Source organism: Bactrocera latifrons, unplaced genomic scaffold (genome assembly GCF_001853355.1).
Source record: "Bactrocera latifrons isolate USDA-ARS-PBARC rearing strain unplaced genomic scaffold, ASM185335v1 scaffold_23, whole genome shotgun sequence".
Taxonomy (NCBI): domain Eukaryota; kingdom Metazoa; phylum Arthropoda; class Insecta; order Diptera; family Tephritidae; genus Bactrocera; species Bactrocera latifrons.
In genome coordinates, this window is record NW_017535852.1 from 24,953 (window position 1) to 35,682 (window position 10,730).

General features: G+C 35.7%; 1 protein-coding gene across 1 annotated transcript in view; it reads left to right on the plus strand.

The window, feature by feature from the left end:
- The first annotated feature begins 612 nt into the window (after positions 1 to 612).
- LOC108968808 (zinc finger protein 431) overlaps positions 613 to 10,730 on the plus strand; it is a 191,190-nt gene continuing 181,072 nt past the window's right edge. Inside the window, exon 1 of the mRNA XM_018933073.1 lies at positions 613 to 710. The gene's annotated coding sequence lies outside the window, so the exon portion shown is untranslated. The remainder of the gene's footprint in view (positions 711 to 10,730) is intronic.

Sequence of the window (10,730 nt, forward strand, 5' to 3'; positions counted from 1 at the left end):
GAAATGCCGTCCAACAGTTTCCTTAACCCGTGTATGTAAACTCTCTGTGTGAAACTCGGTAAATCTGCAACAGAGATGTTTGATATAATCAAGCAGGKTTATCTAGATGTTGCTTTATCAAGAATTGGTGGCATCAGGTCTCGCCCAAAAAGGGGAAGATGAGAAAATCTAAAGTGAAAATTATGCTAATTGTGTTTTTTGACACCATGAGTTTGTTTCTCCTGGACAAACCGTCAACGCCAAGTTTTACGTTTAAGTACTCAAGAGCCTCAAACGAAGGGTCAATCGGGTCCGACAAGATATTGCAGCCCATTGGCTAACAGCTACCTAACTAAGGCGGGCATCCCAACACTTCGGCGAATTTTGTTTTTGTTTTCTAGTTTGAAAAGGCCGATGGAAGGAAAGCATTTTGAGAGTACAGAGGGGATCCAGCAGGATGCACTTCGGCTCTCAAGGCTATTCCGGAGAATGTCTATTTTGAAAGCTTTTATAAAATTGTAAGAATTGGTTCAATAATTTTTTTTAAATCGACTCAGTGCTTTTACTTTCTCTGTATCTATATTTTACTATTCCAATACAATTTATGCCATTTCAGGTCGTAAAAAATACTTTATAATGGTGGCGTTTAGGCTTTAAAATTCTAGTCGATGTGAAATTTTAAGTCTAAAAATGAGAAATCCTACAACGGCTGTCAAACTTTTCACACAATGGTAAGTGATCATTAAATGTTTTCCAGTGTTTATTTAAGTTTGTTTATTTTCTTTCRGCAGCAATCTAGTAATAAGAAAATAATATCAAAACTTGTTGTAGTAAACTATTGTTTATATTTTATTAGCATTGACTACAACAAAAACACACACATGCGAGTACAGGTATACATATGTTGATTTAAATTTGGAAATAGCATATTTAAGTACGAAATGATCTGCCATAATGAAACAAATCCAGTTTATTGAGAAGCACTATAGCATATGCTGAAGGTCAATTCTACTCTATTTGAATACTGACTTTTAAAATTATGCTCAATTCACCGCACAATCACTTTTTGCCTGATTTTTTTTTTTAATTTTAAATCATTTTGTTTGTATTTATTTTTCCACATAATTTATTTTTTGAAACGAAAATGATACATTGCAAAGCGTTATTTATGCTAATTGCCTCTAAATGTCTTCTTTAAATCACACAAATCTCAATTGAGAGTAGAAATATGTAGGTGTTTAAAGGGGCATCTTAGAAGCTGACAATTTGCTTTTGGCCAGGTGAGAATGTTAAGGTGATATTGTTGCTCTAAAAATTCAATGCCTTTTCATATACACACATATATATAAATATGTATAWATGTTTATGCTAGTATTTAGGTAATGTATAAGTATACTGTTGTACAGTTTTTTTTAATTTAACAATTTATTAATAGCTCTGAAGCCAAGTAATTAATTTTTCAGGTGTTTACAAACACAGAACAGACTTGAAAACGATTAAATTAGAGTAAGAAATCCATCAGGAATTATCAGCAGCTGTTGTAAAAAATACAATCATACCTAGTAAGGGTGGGCTAAGATCGAGTTCAACCGAACATTTTATACACTTGTAACGTGCAAGAAGCAAAGTCAGGGAAATAACTTAAGGATCAACCAGAGKATCGGAATCTAACAATTTTTTATATAYATACATACATATATTCTACATAACKCATAAACTGACTGAAAAATAAGAAACTCATTATACGGTAGTTGGARCAATATCAACCCRATTTTATCTATTAACTATGATCATGCTACATACTAAAAGAATGCTGCCTGGGTTTCCTTAATCAAACGAAGCAAAGTCAGCCTGATATTCGAAAATTTTGATGTTAGTTATTTGGGGCTAGATCATGTTTTCTACCAACTGTGTCTAATCTAGGCACAAAGATATGTAYATTGTTATGAGTAAAAATTWTTCTGTWATTTTCATTGAGACAACTCAAATATTGGCCGAGATATCCAGACTCAAGTCACCTGGAAGTTCAAAAATCTTTCTAATAAGTATATTTAGGGCTAGGAAACTATTGCCCCGATTCAACCCATTTTTGGTACACTGAAATACAATTGTCAGAAAAGGTTTCTCTCTGAATTTCAATTATATATCTCACACATTGAACGATATTTTCGAACAAAAGCCAACTAATGATACTGGGATGGCTTGAACCGTTTTTTTTTGGATTGCAAAACTTTTTGGTCAAAAAGTGACATACTTTAAGGGAATCCGTGCAAAGTTTTGACACGCTATATCAATTGCTTCCTGATATGTGAATTGGAAAGTGAAAGAATCAAATGGAATTTAAAATTGTGTTATATGGGAGGTATGCGYCTGTAGTCCAATTTCACCCATTTTCACACTACGTCAGAGGAATGTGAAAAGAATAGTACGTACTAAATTTAGTCAAAATCGCTAAGACCTAAAATTTGTTACTGCAAGAAATTAGCCATAATTAATCTTGATAACTGCAAMAAGTGCAACATAACGGTGCATGTACCGTCACTTTCATTGATTGCGATCGTATTGTATTCCTTGATTTATAGTTTTTACGCTCCCAAATGCCAAAATTTTTTCATCACGAGGACAAAACAATTACAGGCATTTTGTTGTAAAYGCTTTTAAATATATAATACTTAAGCAACATGTTGGAATATCCCGTTGATAATACAATTGTAGTTACGTTGTTCTAAGAAAACTTCTGAGACAGTTTCGTGATTGCTGGGCACAGTATTGTTTGAGCACACGTCAAAGATGGACACATTTCTTTTTTTTTTGATAAAGGCGAAAAAATAACGATAACGACAAGCGAAAACAGATTTTGTCAAAACACGGTGAGTCGAAGCAAACGGTGTCCAAGCCAAGATTGACGGTCTAGAAGGTTTTGTTACGGAAAATTCTTAACTCCGATATGTACTGTTAACCATTGGATCGTCTGAAGGAAGTAAGCAGCTTTATGTCCTACACGCTGTGAAGAAAATATAGCAGTCGTAGATGAGGGTGCACGCGCAGACCGTGRGCAGTCAATGAGGCGCCGTTCGCAGCAACTCGGACTGACGTATGGAACGACTTCTCGCGTTYTAATTCGAGATCTTAAATTGAAAGCGTACAAAATACAGCTTGTAYAAGAACCAAAGTCGCTCGACCCTCCATAATGACATCGCTCTATAGGCTCTTAAAAAGTTCCAAGACGATTCGAAGTTTTCGAGGCAAATTTCGTTCAGCGATGATGTCCATTTCTGGCTCAATAAGTATGCAAACAAGCAAAATTGGCGCACTGGGGACGAAGAGACACCTTAAGGGATACAAGAGCTGTCACTTCATCAAGAAAAAACAACGGTTTAGAGTGGTTTTTGGGCCGGCGGAATCATCGGTTCATATTTCTTCAAAAATGATCCTGGAGAGAAAGTTAACCTCAATGGCGACCATCACCGCACCATGATAACCGACTATTTAATGCAAGACGCCGCCACTTTCCACAAATATCAAATGAATCAATGGATTTATTGAGAGAATATTTCAGTGAGCAGATAATTTCACATTTTGGGTCGGTAGGTTGACCATCCAGATCGTGTGGTATTGCTTGTGGGGATATGTAAAGTTTAAAGTCAATGCGGACWYTCCCGCTTCGTGTCAGGTSTTGGAGCCARACATCATTCGTGTCATTCGCCAAYTAACAGTCRAAATGCTCGAACGAGTCATCAAAATTTGAACTCAACGCATGGACCAGCTGAGACATAGCCGCGGCCAACATTTGAAAGAAATAATCTTCAAAAAWGTAAGTGCCAAGGAATGTTCTTTCGAATGATAATGAACATTTCCCGTTAAATTKGAAGKTTCTATGTTTTTTCTTTAAAAAAGAAAAGTTTTCTCTTAGATTTGAGAAAACTGTTTAATATGTCGGCCACAAAGCTGGATTAGCAGGGTTTATAAATGAGCTACTAAAGTACAACAAAAGTTAAGTTATTGTTCAAGTTTGATGATTATTAAGTTACCGTTTGGCACAATTTTAATTAAAGGTCGTGTTTATGCTTAATAACTTTGACTTCCTTACCATCTCTTGACATCTTTTATATGTGTATCGAATTGGGTTTCATAACTCGTGTATTTACGTATTTACATTATTGAGTGTTATCATAGTGTTGGACTATTTTACTTAGCAACAACAACTCAACTAAACTCAATTCAACACAACTCAAGTCAATTCAACTCAACTCAACTTAACTCAATTAAAAACAAGCGCTTTTATTAACATGTAAATTTATGAAGTTATTTCCAATTTTATGTACAGTTTGGTGCCGTGTTTACCATAATTTCTAAAGATTTCGGCAAAATCATTAAATTGCCTGCTGCTTTTACAATTTACGGCCACATTTGACCCACTTTATGACCCATGAGTGATCGCAAAGTAGAAACTTTAAATAAACAACAAAATATAGCTGGTACAAAAACAGTAGCGATGTCGGCGGCCTGACCATTTACAACGGCCATTCTAATAAAAAATGAAAAATAAACATTTTTCAAAAAATATTTGGCTGGCCGAAAATGTTAATAACTACTCAGCGTCTAACGAATTTAGCGATAAATTTTTCAAACACTATGTTTGTTGTTTTACGCATAAAGTATTAATAATTATTTGTTGCAATTTGCTGTCTGCGTTTTTCGGCTTCTTCTTCTTCTTCTTAGTTTTCAACTTTGAATACTTATCACATTTAATTATATGTTGGCCAAGCTGTCACATGAAATTTAAAATAATTGATGCCAGCAAGTGTTTGTCATGCCTACGCGTTTAATAAAAAATACTTTTTGTTTTTGCTTTTGTGTTCACTTCTGTTTCACGCATTTAATTACCACTAACGCTGGTTGGAAAAATGAATTCATTAAAATCGTATTTATTAAAGTGCCTAAAATTCATACTAGCAGCATGGCATTTGCTTGTAAATTGGTAATTAGTTAATTTTTTCGGATTTTCCGAATGTAAGTTGGCGCAACTAAAAGTGATTGGCTGTGTTAATTATACGTTGTTGTAGAATTTTTACAATATTTGGGTTCATTGTACGAAAAATTCGTGTTGAATGGTTACATTGCCAATGCTTCAGATGCTGTATTGAGCATGTACATTTACTTTTCGAAGTTGCTGTGTTGAGCAGGCTGTAGCAGATTTGTTTTTGGTGGTTTCGAATTTCACTAATTCCATTCCGAAGCTATGCTATTCCAAGATCCTAAGTCCTTCTCTCCGAATGCTGGACAGTTAAGAAGGTAGTGTTGAGTTGTTTCTACCTCATCCAACCATTCTACCAACTTCTGCAGATCTTAGGTTAAAAAGATTTTGCGACAGCGTATGTACCGATAGTGGCYCAGCGCTGGCCAAGCTTTCGCGAAGTCCAGCTATTTTGTATGCAAGATTCCTCTTCCATCGTCCGGGGAGCACCGATCCGCTTCTACCGTTTACGGTTCTAGGGGGCTTTTTCTTGCTAGTTAATCAGCTTTACAGTTTCCTGCGATTCYGTTGTGTTAAGTTTTTGGAAAAAAGGTGTTTGCGAAACCGAAATTTTAGGAAGTTTTGATTATTACCCTACAAATTTCAAGTCTTTCGGTTAAGCCAGTTTTGAGATACAGTGGAGCCGGTGCTCAACTCCGCTCCCATTCTAGCGATAGCAGTTCTGGGATGCCTCTTTCGGTTAGCTCAACAGCTTCAGAATTTCCTGTGATTCCGTTTAGCCTGGCGCCCATACCAGTCTTATCACAAAGGCACTCGATGCTATTGATAGCGAGGTAAGGCACTCTTTAACTAGCCCTGAMCGCACTGTTAATGAGTTCAAGGCCGCTCTGCTATCCAAGTGGATGGTCAATTCCCTGAAGACTTCGGAGCAGTAAATTTACTACTACAGTTATGGCAACAACCTCGGCCTAGAAGACCAAGCGCAAAGAAGTTTACTGTCCCTCTAAACCAACAGGTTTTTCCACCCACATCTCCCTCGCCGGTATATGAGTAGACAAAATGCCGCCAGATTTTCATGGTTCATGATCTAAGCGATCCGGTGTGAAGTCAAAATGTGTGAGAATATCCGAGTGTTCAGATACACGATCTTTTAAGACCTCAGATGCTCTGAGTTTAACAGCCACTTTCGCAGCCATACACCTTCCAGCAATGTCTAAGGGGCACTATGTTGAATATGGCGTTAAGTGCCATGGTTAGAGTGGACGTTAGTGCACCACACACGCCGCCTTCGTTTAACGCTCTCCAGTTTCTTTGCAAGTATGGTCCTTTCTAGGGCCCTACACCACTACGACATATAACCGTGATTCCAACTTATCGATCGGAATCAAAGGCTTGTATGGAAAACTTTTTCATTAACGAGATATCTTCAGAAATTGGATTATTTTCTAAGACAACGATGAAATCTCCAAAGAAATTCTTCAGATCGAGTAAGAATAGTATGTATATAGCTGTCATGCTAACTGACATGCTAAAAAAACAAACGTAGTTGGGAAAGGTTTTTTTTTCTTGTTTTATAGCACTATACGTTCGAATTAGATTTTTTAATTAAAATATGGAAAACTAATTACTATTATGTTTTTTTTTTTTGAAAATACTTATTTATCATTGTTATAAGCTTTTAATTGCTAACGATTAATTAAAAATAAATCTCAATCAAAAAAATTGCTAACTATACTTCCTGCTTTTACAGCTATATACAGAGTGTACGACCATTCTTCTAGGCCTCTTCTCACATCAAAAACAACACCGCTGGCGGTAACAAGTAYATTTTCATATACTCGCTTGAGTGTGCTCGAGAAATAGAGCATGAAAAAAAATGCACTCACAAATAGAGCATGAAAAAGTGAATGCTGCCATTTCAATTAGCCACCCACCTGTTGTCTAGTAATTGTTTTTACACACTACAATATGTTCGTGTGTATAAGTAGATAGTTGCGCTGCATGCAACCGTTAATTATTTTTTATCGTATATGCTCTCGTACGCACTCGTATGTAGCATAGATTGATATATTTACGTTTGTTACTTCACTCGTCGGTGTTTCGTTTGCGGTCGGCGGCATATGAAGTTATAAATGGTGTAATAAAAACAAATCAATAGTGACTACCGTTAGTCAAATTATTGTTGTCCCAATAAAGCTAAATACATATATTCCATGCMTTCACTGACCCAAATTTAAATGCATTTGCAATTTGCCGACACTACTCTCGTCGTCTACTTTGGCGTGCGAAGTAGTTTAACTGTGCAAACCAGTTGCGTAGGCGCTGAAAGCTAACACTTGAACTGTCACTTTGACAGTCACTTGAGATTGTCAAGAGCCTTTGAAAGTATATGGTGTAGTATACATTGAGAAGATGGTGCAATATTCGAACAAACGCCAAGTATGTTGAATAGTTTGACATTTCAGTGAATTGTCTTGACACATTGTTGGATTGCTTAATTTTTTGACACTTATTTCCATTATAAATATTGCATTATGCACACCATTTTTTGTTTTAGTTAATTGTACGGTTGCATAAAATGWCAGTAGTGACCTTGCTTGTTTATGGCTTACTGTCTGGTATTTGTGGTTTCACTAAAGTTGAAATGTAAATATAAATATATAAMGTCTTTGAATTATGCCCTCCAAAGCTGTTCGATAGAGCTCTTATACTATAAGTGAAGATAATTGTATTTATTATCAACATCAAGGGGGGCTTTGCTTAAAAAAAAAGTCTGATTAAATTGCGTACTTTATGCTCCTTACTAATATTCAAACGTATCGAAGTCGGTAGTATCGAAATCGGTTGCTACATGATAAACTTATAATTTACTAAATGGTAATTTTCACATTGTCCTGCAGTTCAATAGTTCTTGACGTATTCTCCTGTAAAATCTGTGTTATTGTTGAAAGGTTAGTTCACTTAATCCTCTTMATCTCTTAACGAGATATTGATACTTTCGAAATTAKTGCTTTAAGTTATAGAAATATTGTTTCCTTTAATTGTATTTTTATAGCCTGGCTTTATTAATTATACCACGTTGTTTTATAACTCCCAGAAGGAAACGTCTGAGGCTCTTTAAAGTATACCTCTGTCAAGAAAGAATCGGGCAAAAAGGGGTCATAAGGTCATAAAAAACAAAACTGCCAAACCCTTTGAGGGTTTTACCATACTGACCTAGTGCCATCACCCTGACTTGGAATTTCTCACCCCCCGGATTAGCTGTTGTACTGTGTTATGATGCCAAAAATTAGCGCGATCGGTCAACCAGTGTGTTTACAGCAGCTGTTTATGTCAGTCGACCTCAGTAGTGTTTCCGAATTTTAAAATTTAAATCAACCTATTTGTGTTAAATTTTGGCCAAACACTCAACAAATATCATTGAGCAAGCACCGTATTCACCTGATATGGCCTCCCTGTAACTTTTTCCTTACTCCCCACTGAACTTTGACGCGAAAAGTGCCTGTAAAAATGTTTTGACGATTGAAAGAAGCGTTGGCACATGTGCATCATTTTAAATGGATGTTACTTTGAAGGCGATAAAAGAAATTTGGTTGATGATTGAAACATTTTCGTTTTATTTATAAATTTACGATACTTTCTTGACAGGGTGTATACATTATACATGACGGGGTTTTCAACAGGGACGTTGCAAAAGTAGACCAATAAGGAGAGCAACGAGCCCATATTTTTTCGMGCTCTTTTGACATTTCTCTTCTCATAATCGTCCTGTCAGATTATCAGTTGAGCGTCTAGTGAAAAAATTTGAATCCAAGAGAATATTGGTGCTGTTAGCGCATCAATTGAAGAAGAACTGGTTGAATGGCTACGTTAATAAACAAAATAATATATTAGTTATTGGTCAGGTGAGTACGTGTGGATGTACTCCATGAGCCACCATTGCATCTCGAAATAATTAAGGCTTGGTTCGGTTTATGATCCGGCGGCATCATTTGCCCTTACTTCTTCCGTGATCAAGACCGGCACGTTATCTTGAATGGGAATCGCTAGCGCTCCATGATAACTAAATATTTTTGGCCCGAATGGGATGATATGAACTTAGACAGTATGTGGTTCCAAGAGGACGGCACACAATCGACTTATTGACCCGGTCAATTGGACTGTTTATTATGAGATTACGTCAAGTCTATGGTCTGTACCAACAAGCCAGCGCCGAGTGATGAAGTTTGTATGAATATCGAACGTGAAATTGCAGTAGTTTCGGCCGATTTATGCTTGAAATTCGTCGAAAATTGGGTTCAGCGTCTGGACTTCTGCAAACGTGAAATCGAGTTCTATACATAATGGCTTCAAATGTACTTTCATAGAAATATAGAATTTCATTGACATTTTAAACTGTGTTTGATGACTATTTGTCAGCCACGTCCAATGTGTTTCTTATTTCTGCAAAAGCAGCCACTACAGATAATCTTTAAATCTATTATTTAATACTATTTTCAAGAATGATTAGAATATAAGTATATATTTTCAGTTGGTCGAAAGCATTGTTTCAGCTTGCTCTTTCGATTACGGCTGAAATTTCAAAGCCATTACATAAAACAGTTATCGTTAATGTGAAATCAGTCGTATATCGCAATTTCTCCTAACTTTGTTTTTCAAACATTCTTTCATTGTTCCCAAAAACGCCTTGACCGAATGACTTCCAATTTATAGGGTACACTCAAAAATTTACATTTCGCCAAATTCGCTACTTTTTCAACAAAAAAAAAATAAATTTTCAGTATATTCATTTAATAATATGTTAGAACATTCTTTGCATTTGGGTTAACAGACTAAATTGTGATTAATTGTTTTTGTTTCAAATAAGCCAATCAGGTGAAATCGTGGAGGGAATACGAGCCAATTTTTTTTTGCTGTAACTCATGTGCTGCACAATATTTTTAGTTTAAAATTTATATTTATTATATATTGTCGAAATGTATGTTAATAACTTAAATGGTAGCCTAAAGCTCTATCTGTTTATTGGTCATCGAAAAAATACTAAGAAATCCCGTAAAAAACCTGTCGTCACATGCGATGATCTGACCCCCTTAAAAATGTCTCAAAATAGTMGTAAATGACAATGAGCAAAAAATAGTAAGACATTGCACATAATTTTAAAATTCTTAATTTATTTTTCAAAATCTTTGTGTTCCCCTCAAAGTTATCCCCTTTGATTCCAATACACTTGTGCCAAAAAATTTTCCAATCCTTGAAATAGTTGTTAAATCATTTTCCGGAATAGCCTTCAATGTCTATAGCGAGACTTTACTCAAAACCGTTTCCCCGGAGCAGTCGTTATCAATTATCATCGAAGGCCTTTCCAACGTTTTGAACGTTTAAGCACTAGAAATCTKATTCCGGACACAAAATTTGATGGAGCTCCTTGTTGAATAATTTCAATCTATTTACTCAKKAAGATAAGCGTGTAYTAAACTCTAAWGATCATTTTGATGTGACATTTGGCACAAATATCTCTGACAGTCATACCAACCTAAAGGAAACATATTCGAGGAACAGGTTTCTACGCGAAATTAAAATGAAAAGGTCTTACTGTCTTTACTCACCATTATTACTTATAGAAACTGAAGTTAGTGACCGTTTTTGGAAAAAATATATATTGAGTTTATATTTATTTTCGAAATATTACATTAAGGCCTTATATTGGTGAAAATCAAACATATCTGGTGATGTATAATAAAGCACTTGCTCACAAACGCTGGCCAAACCCTTC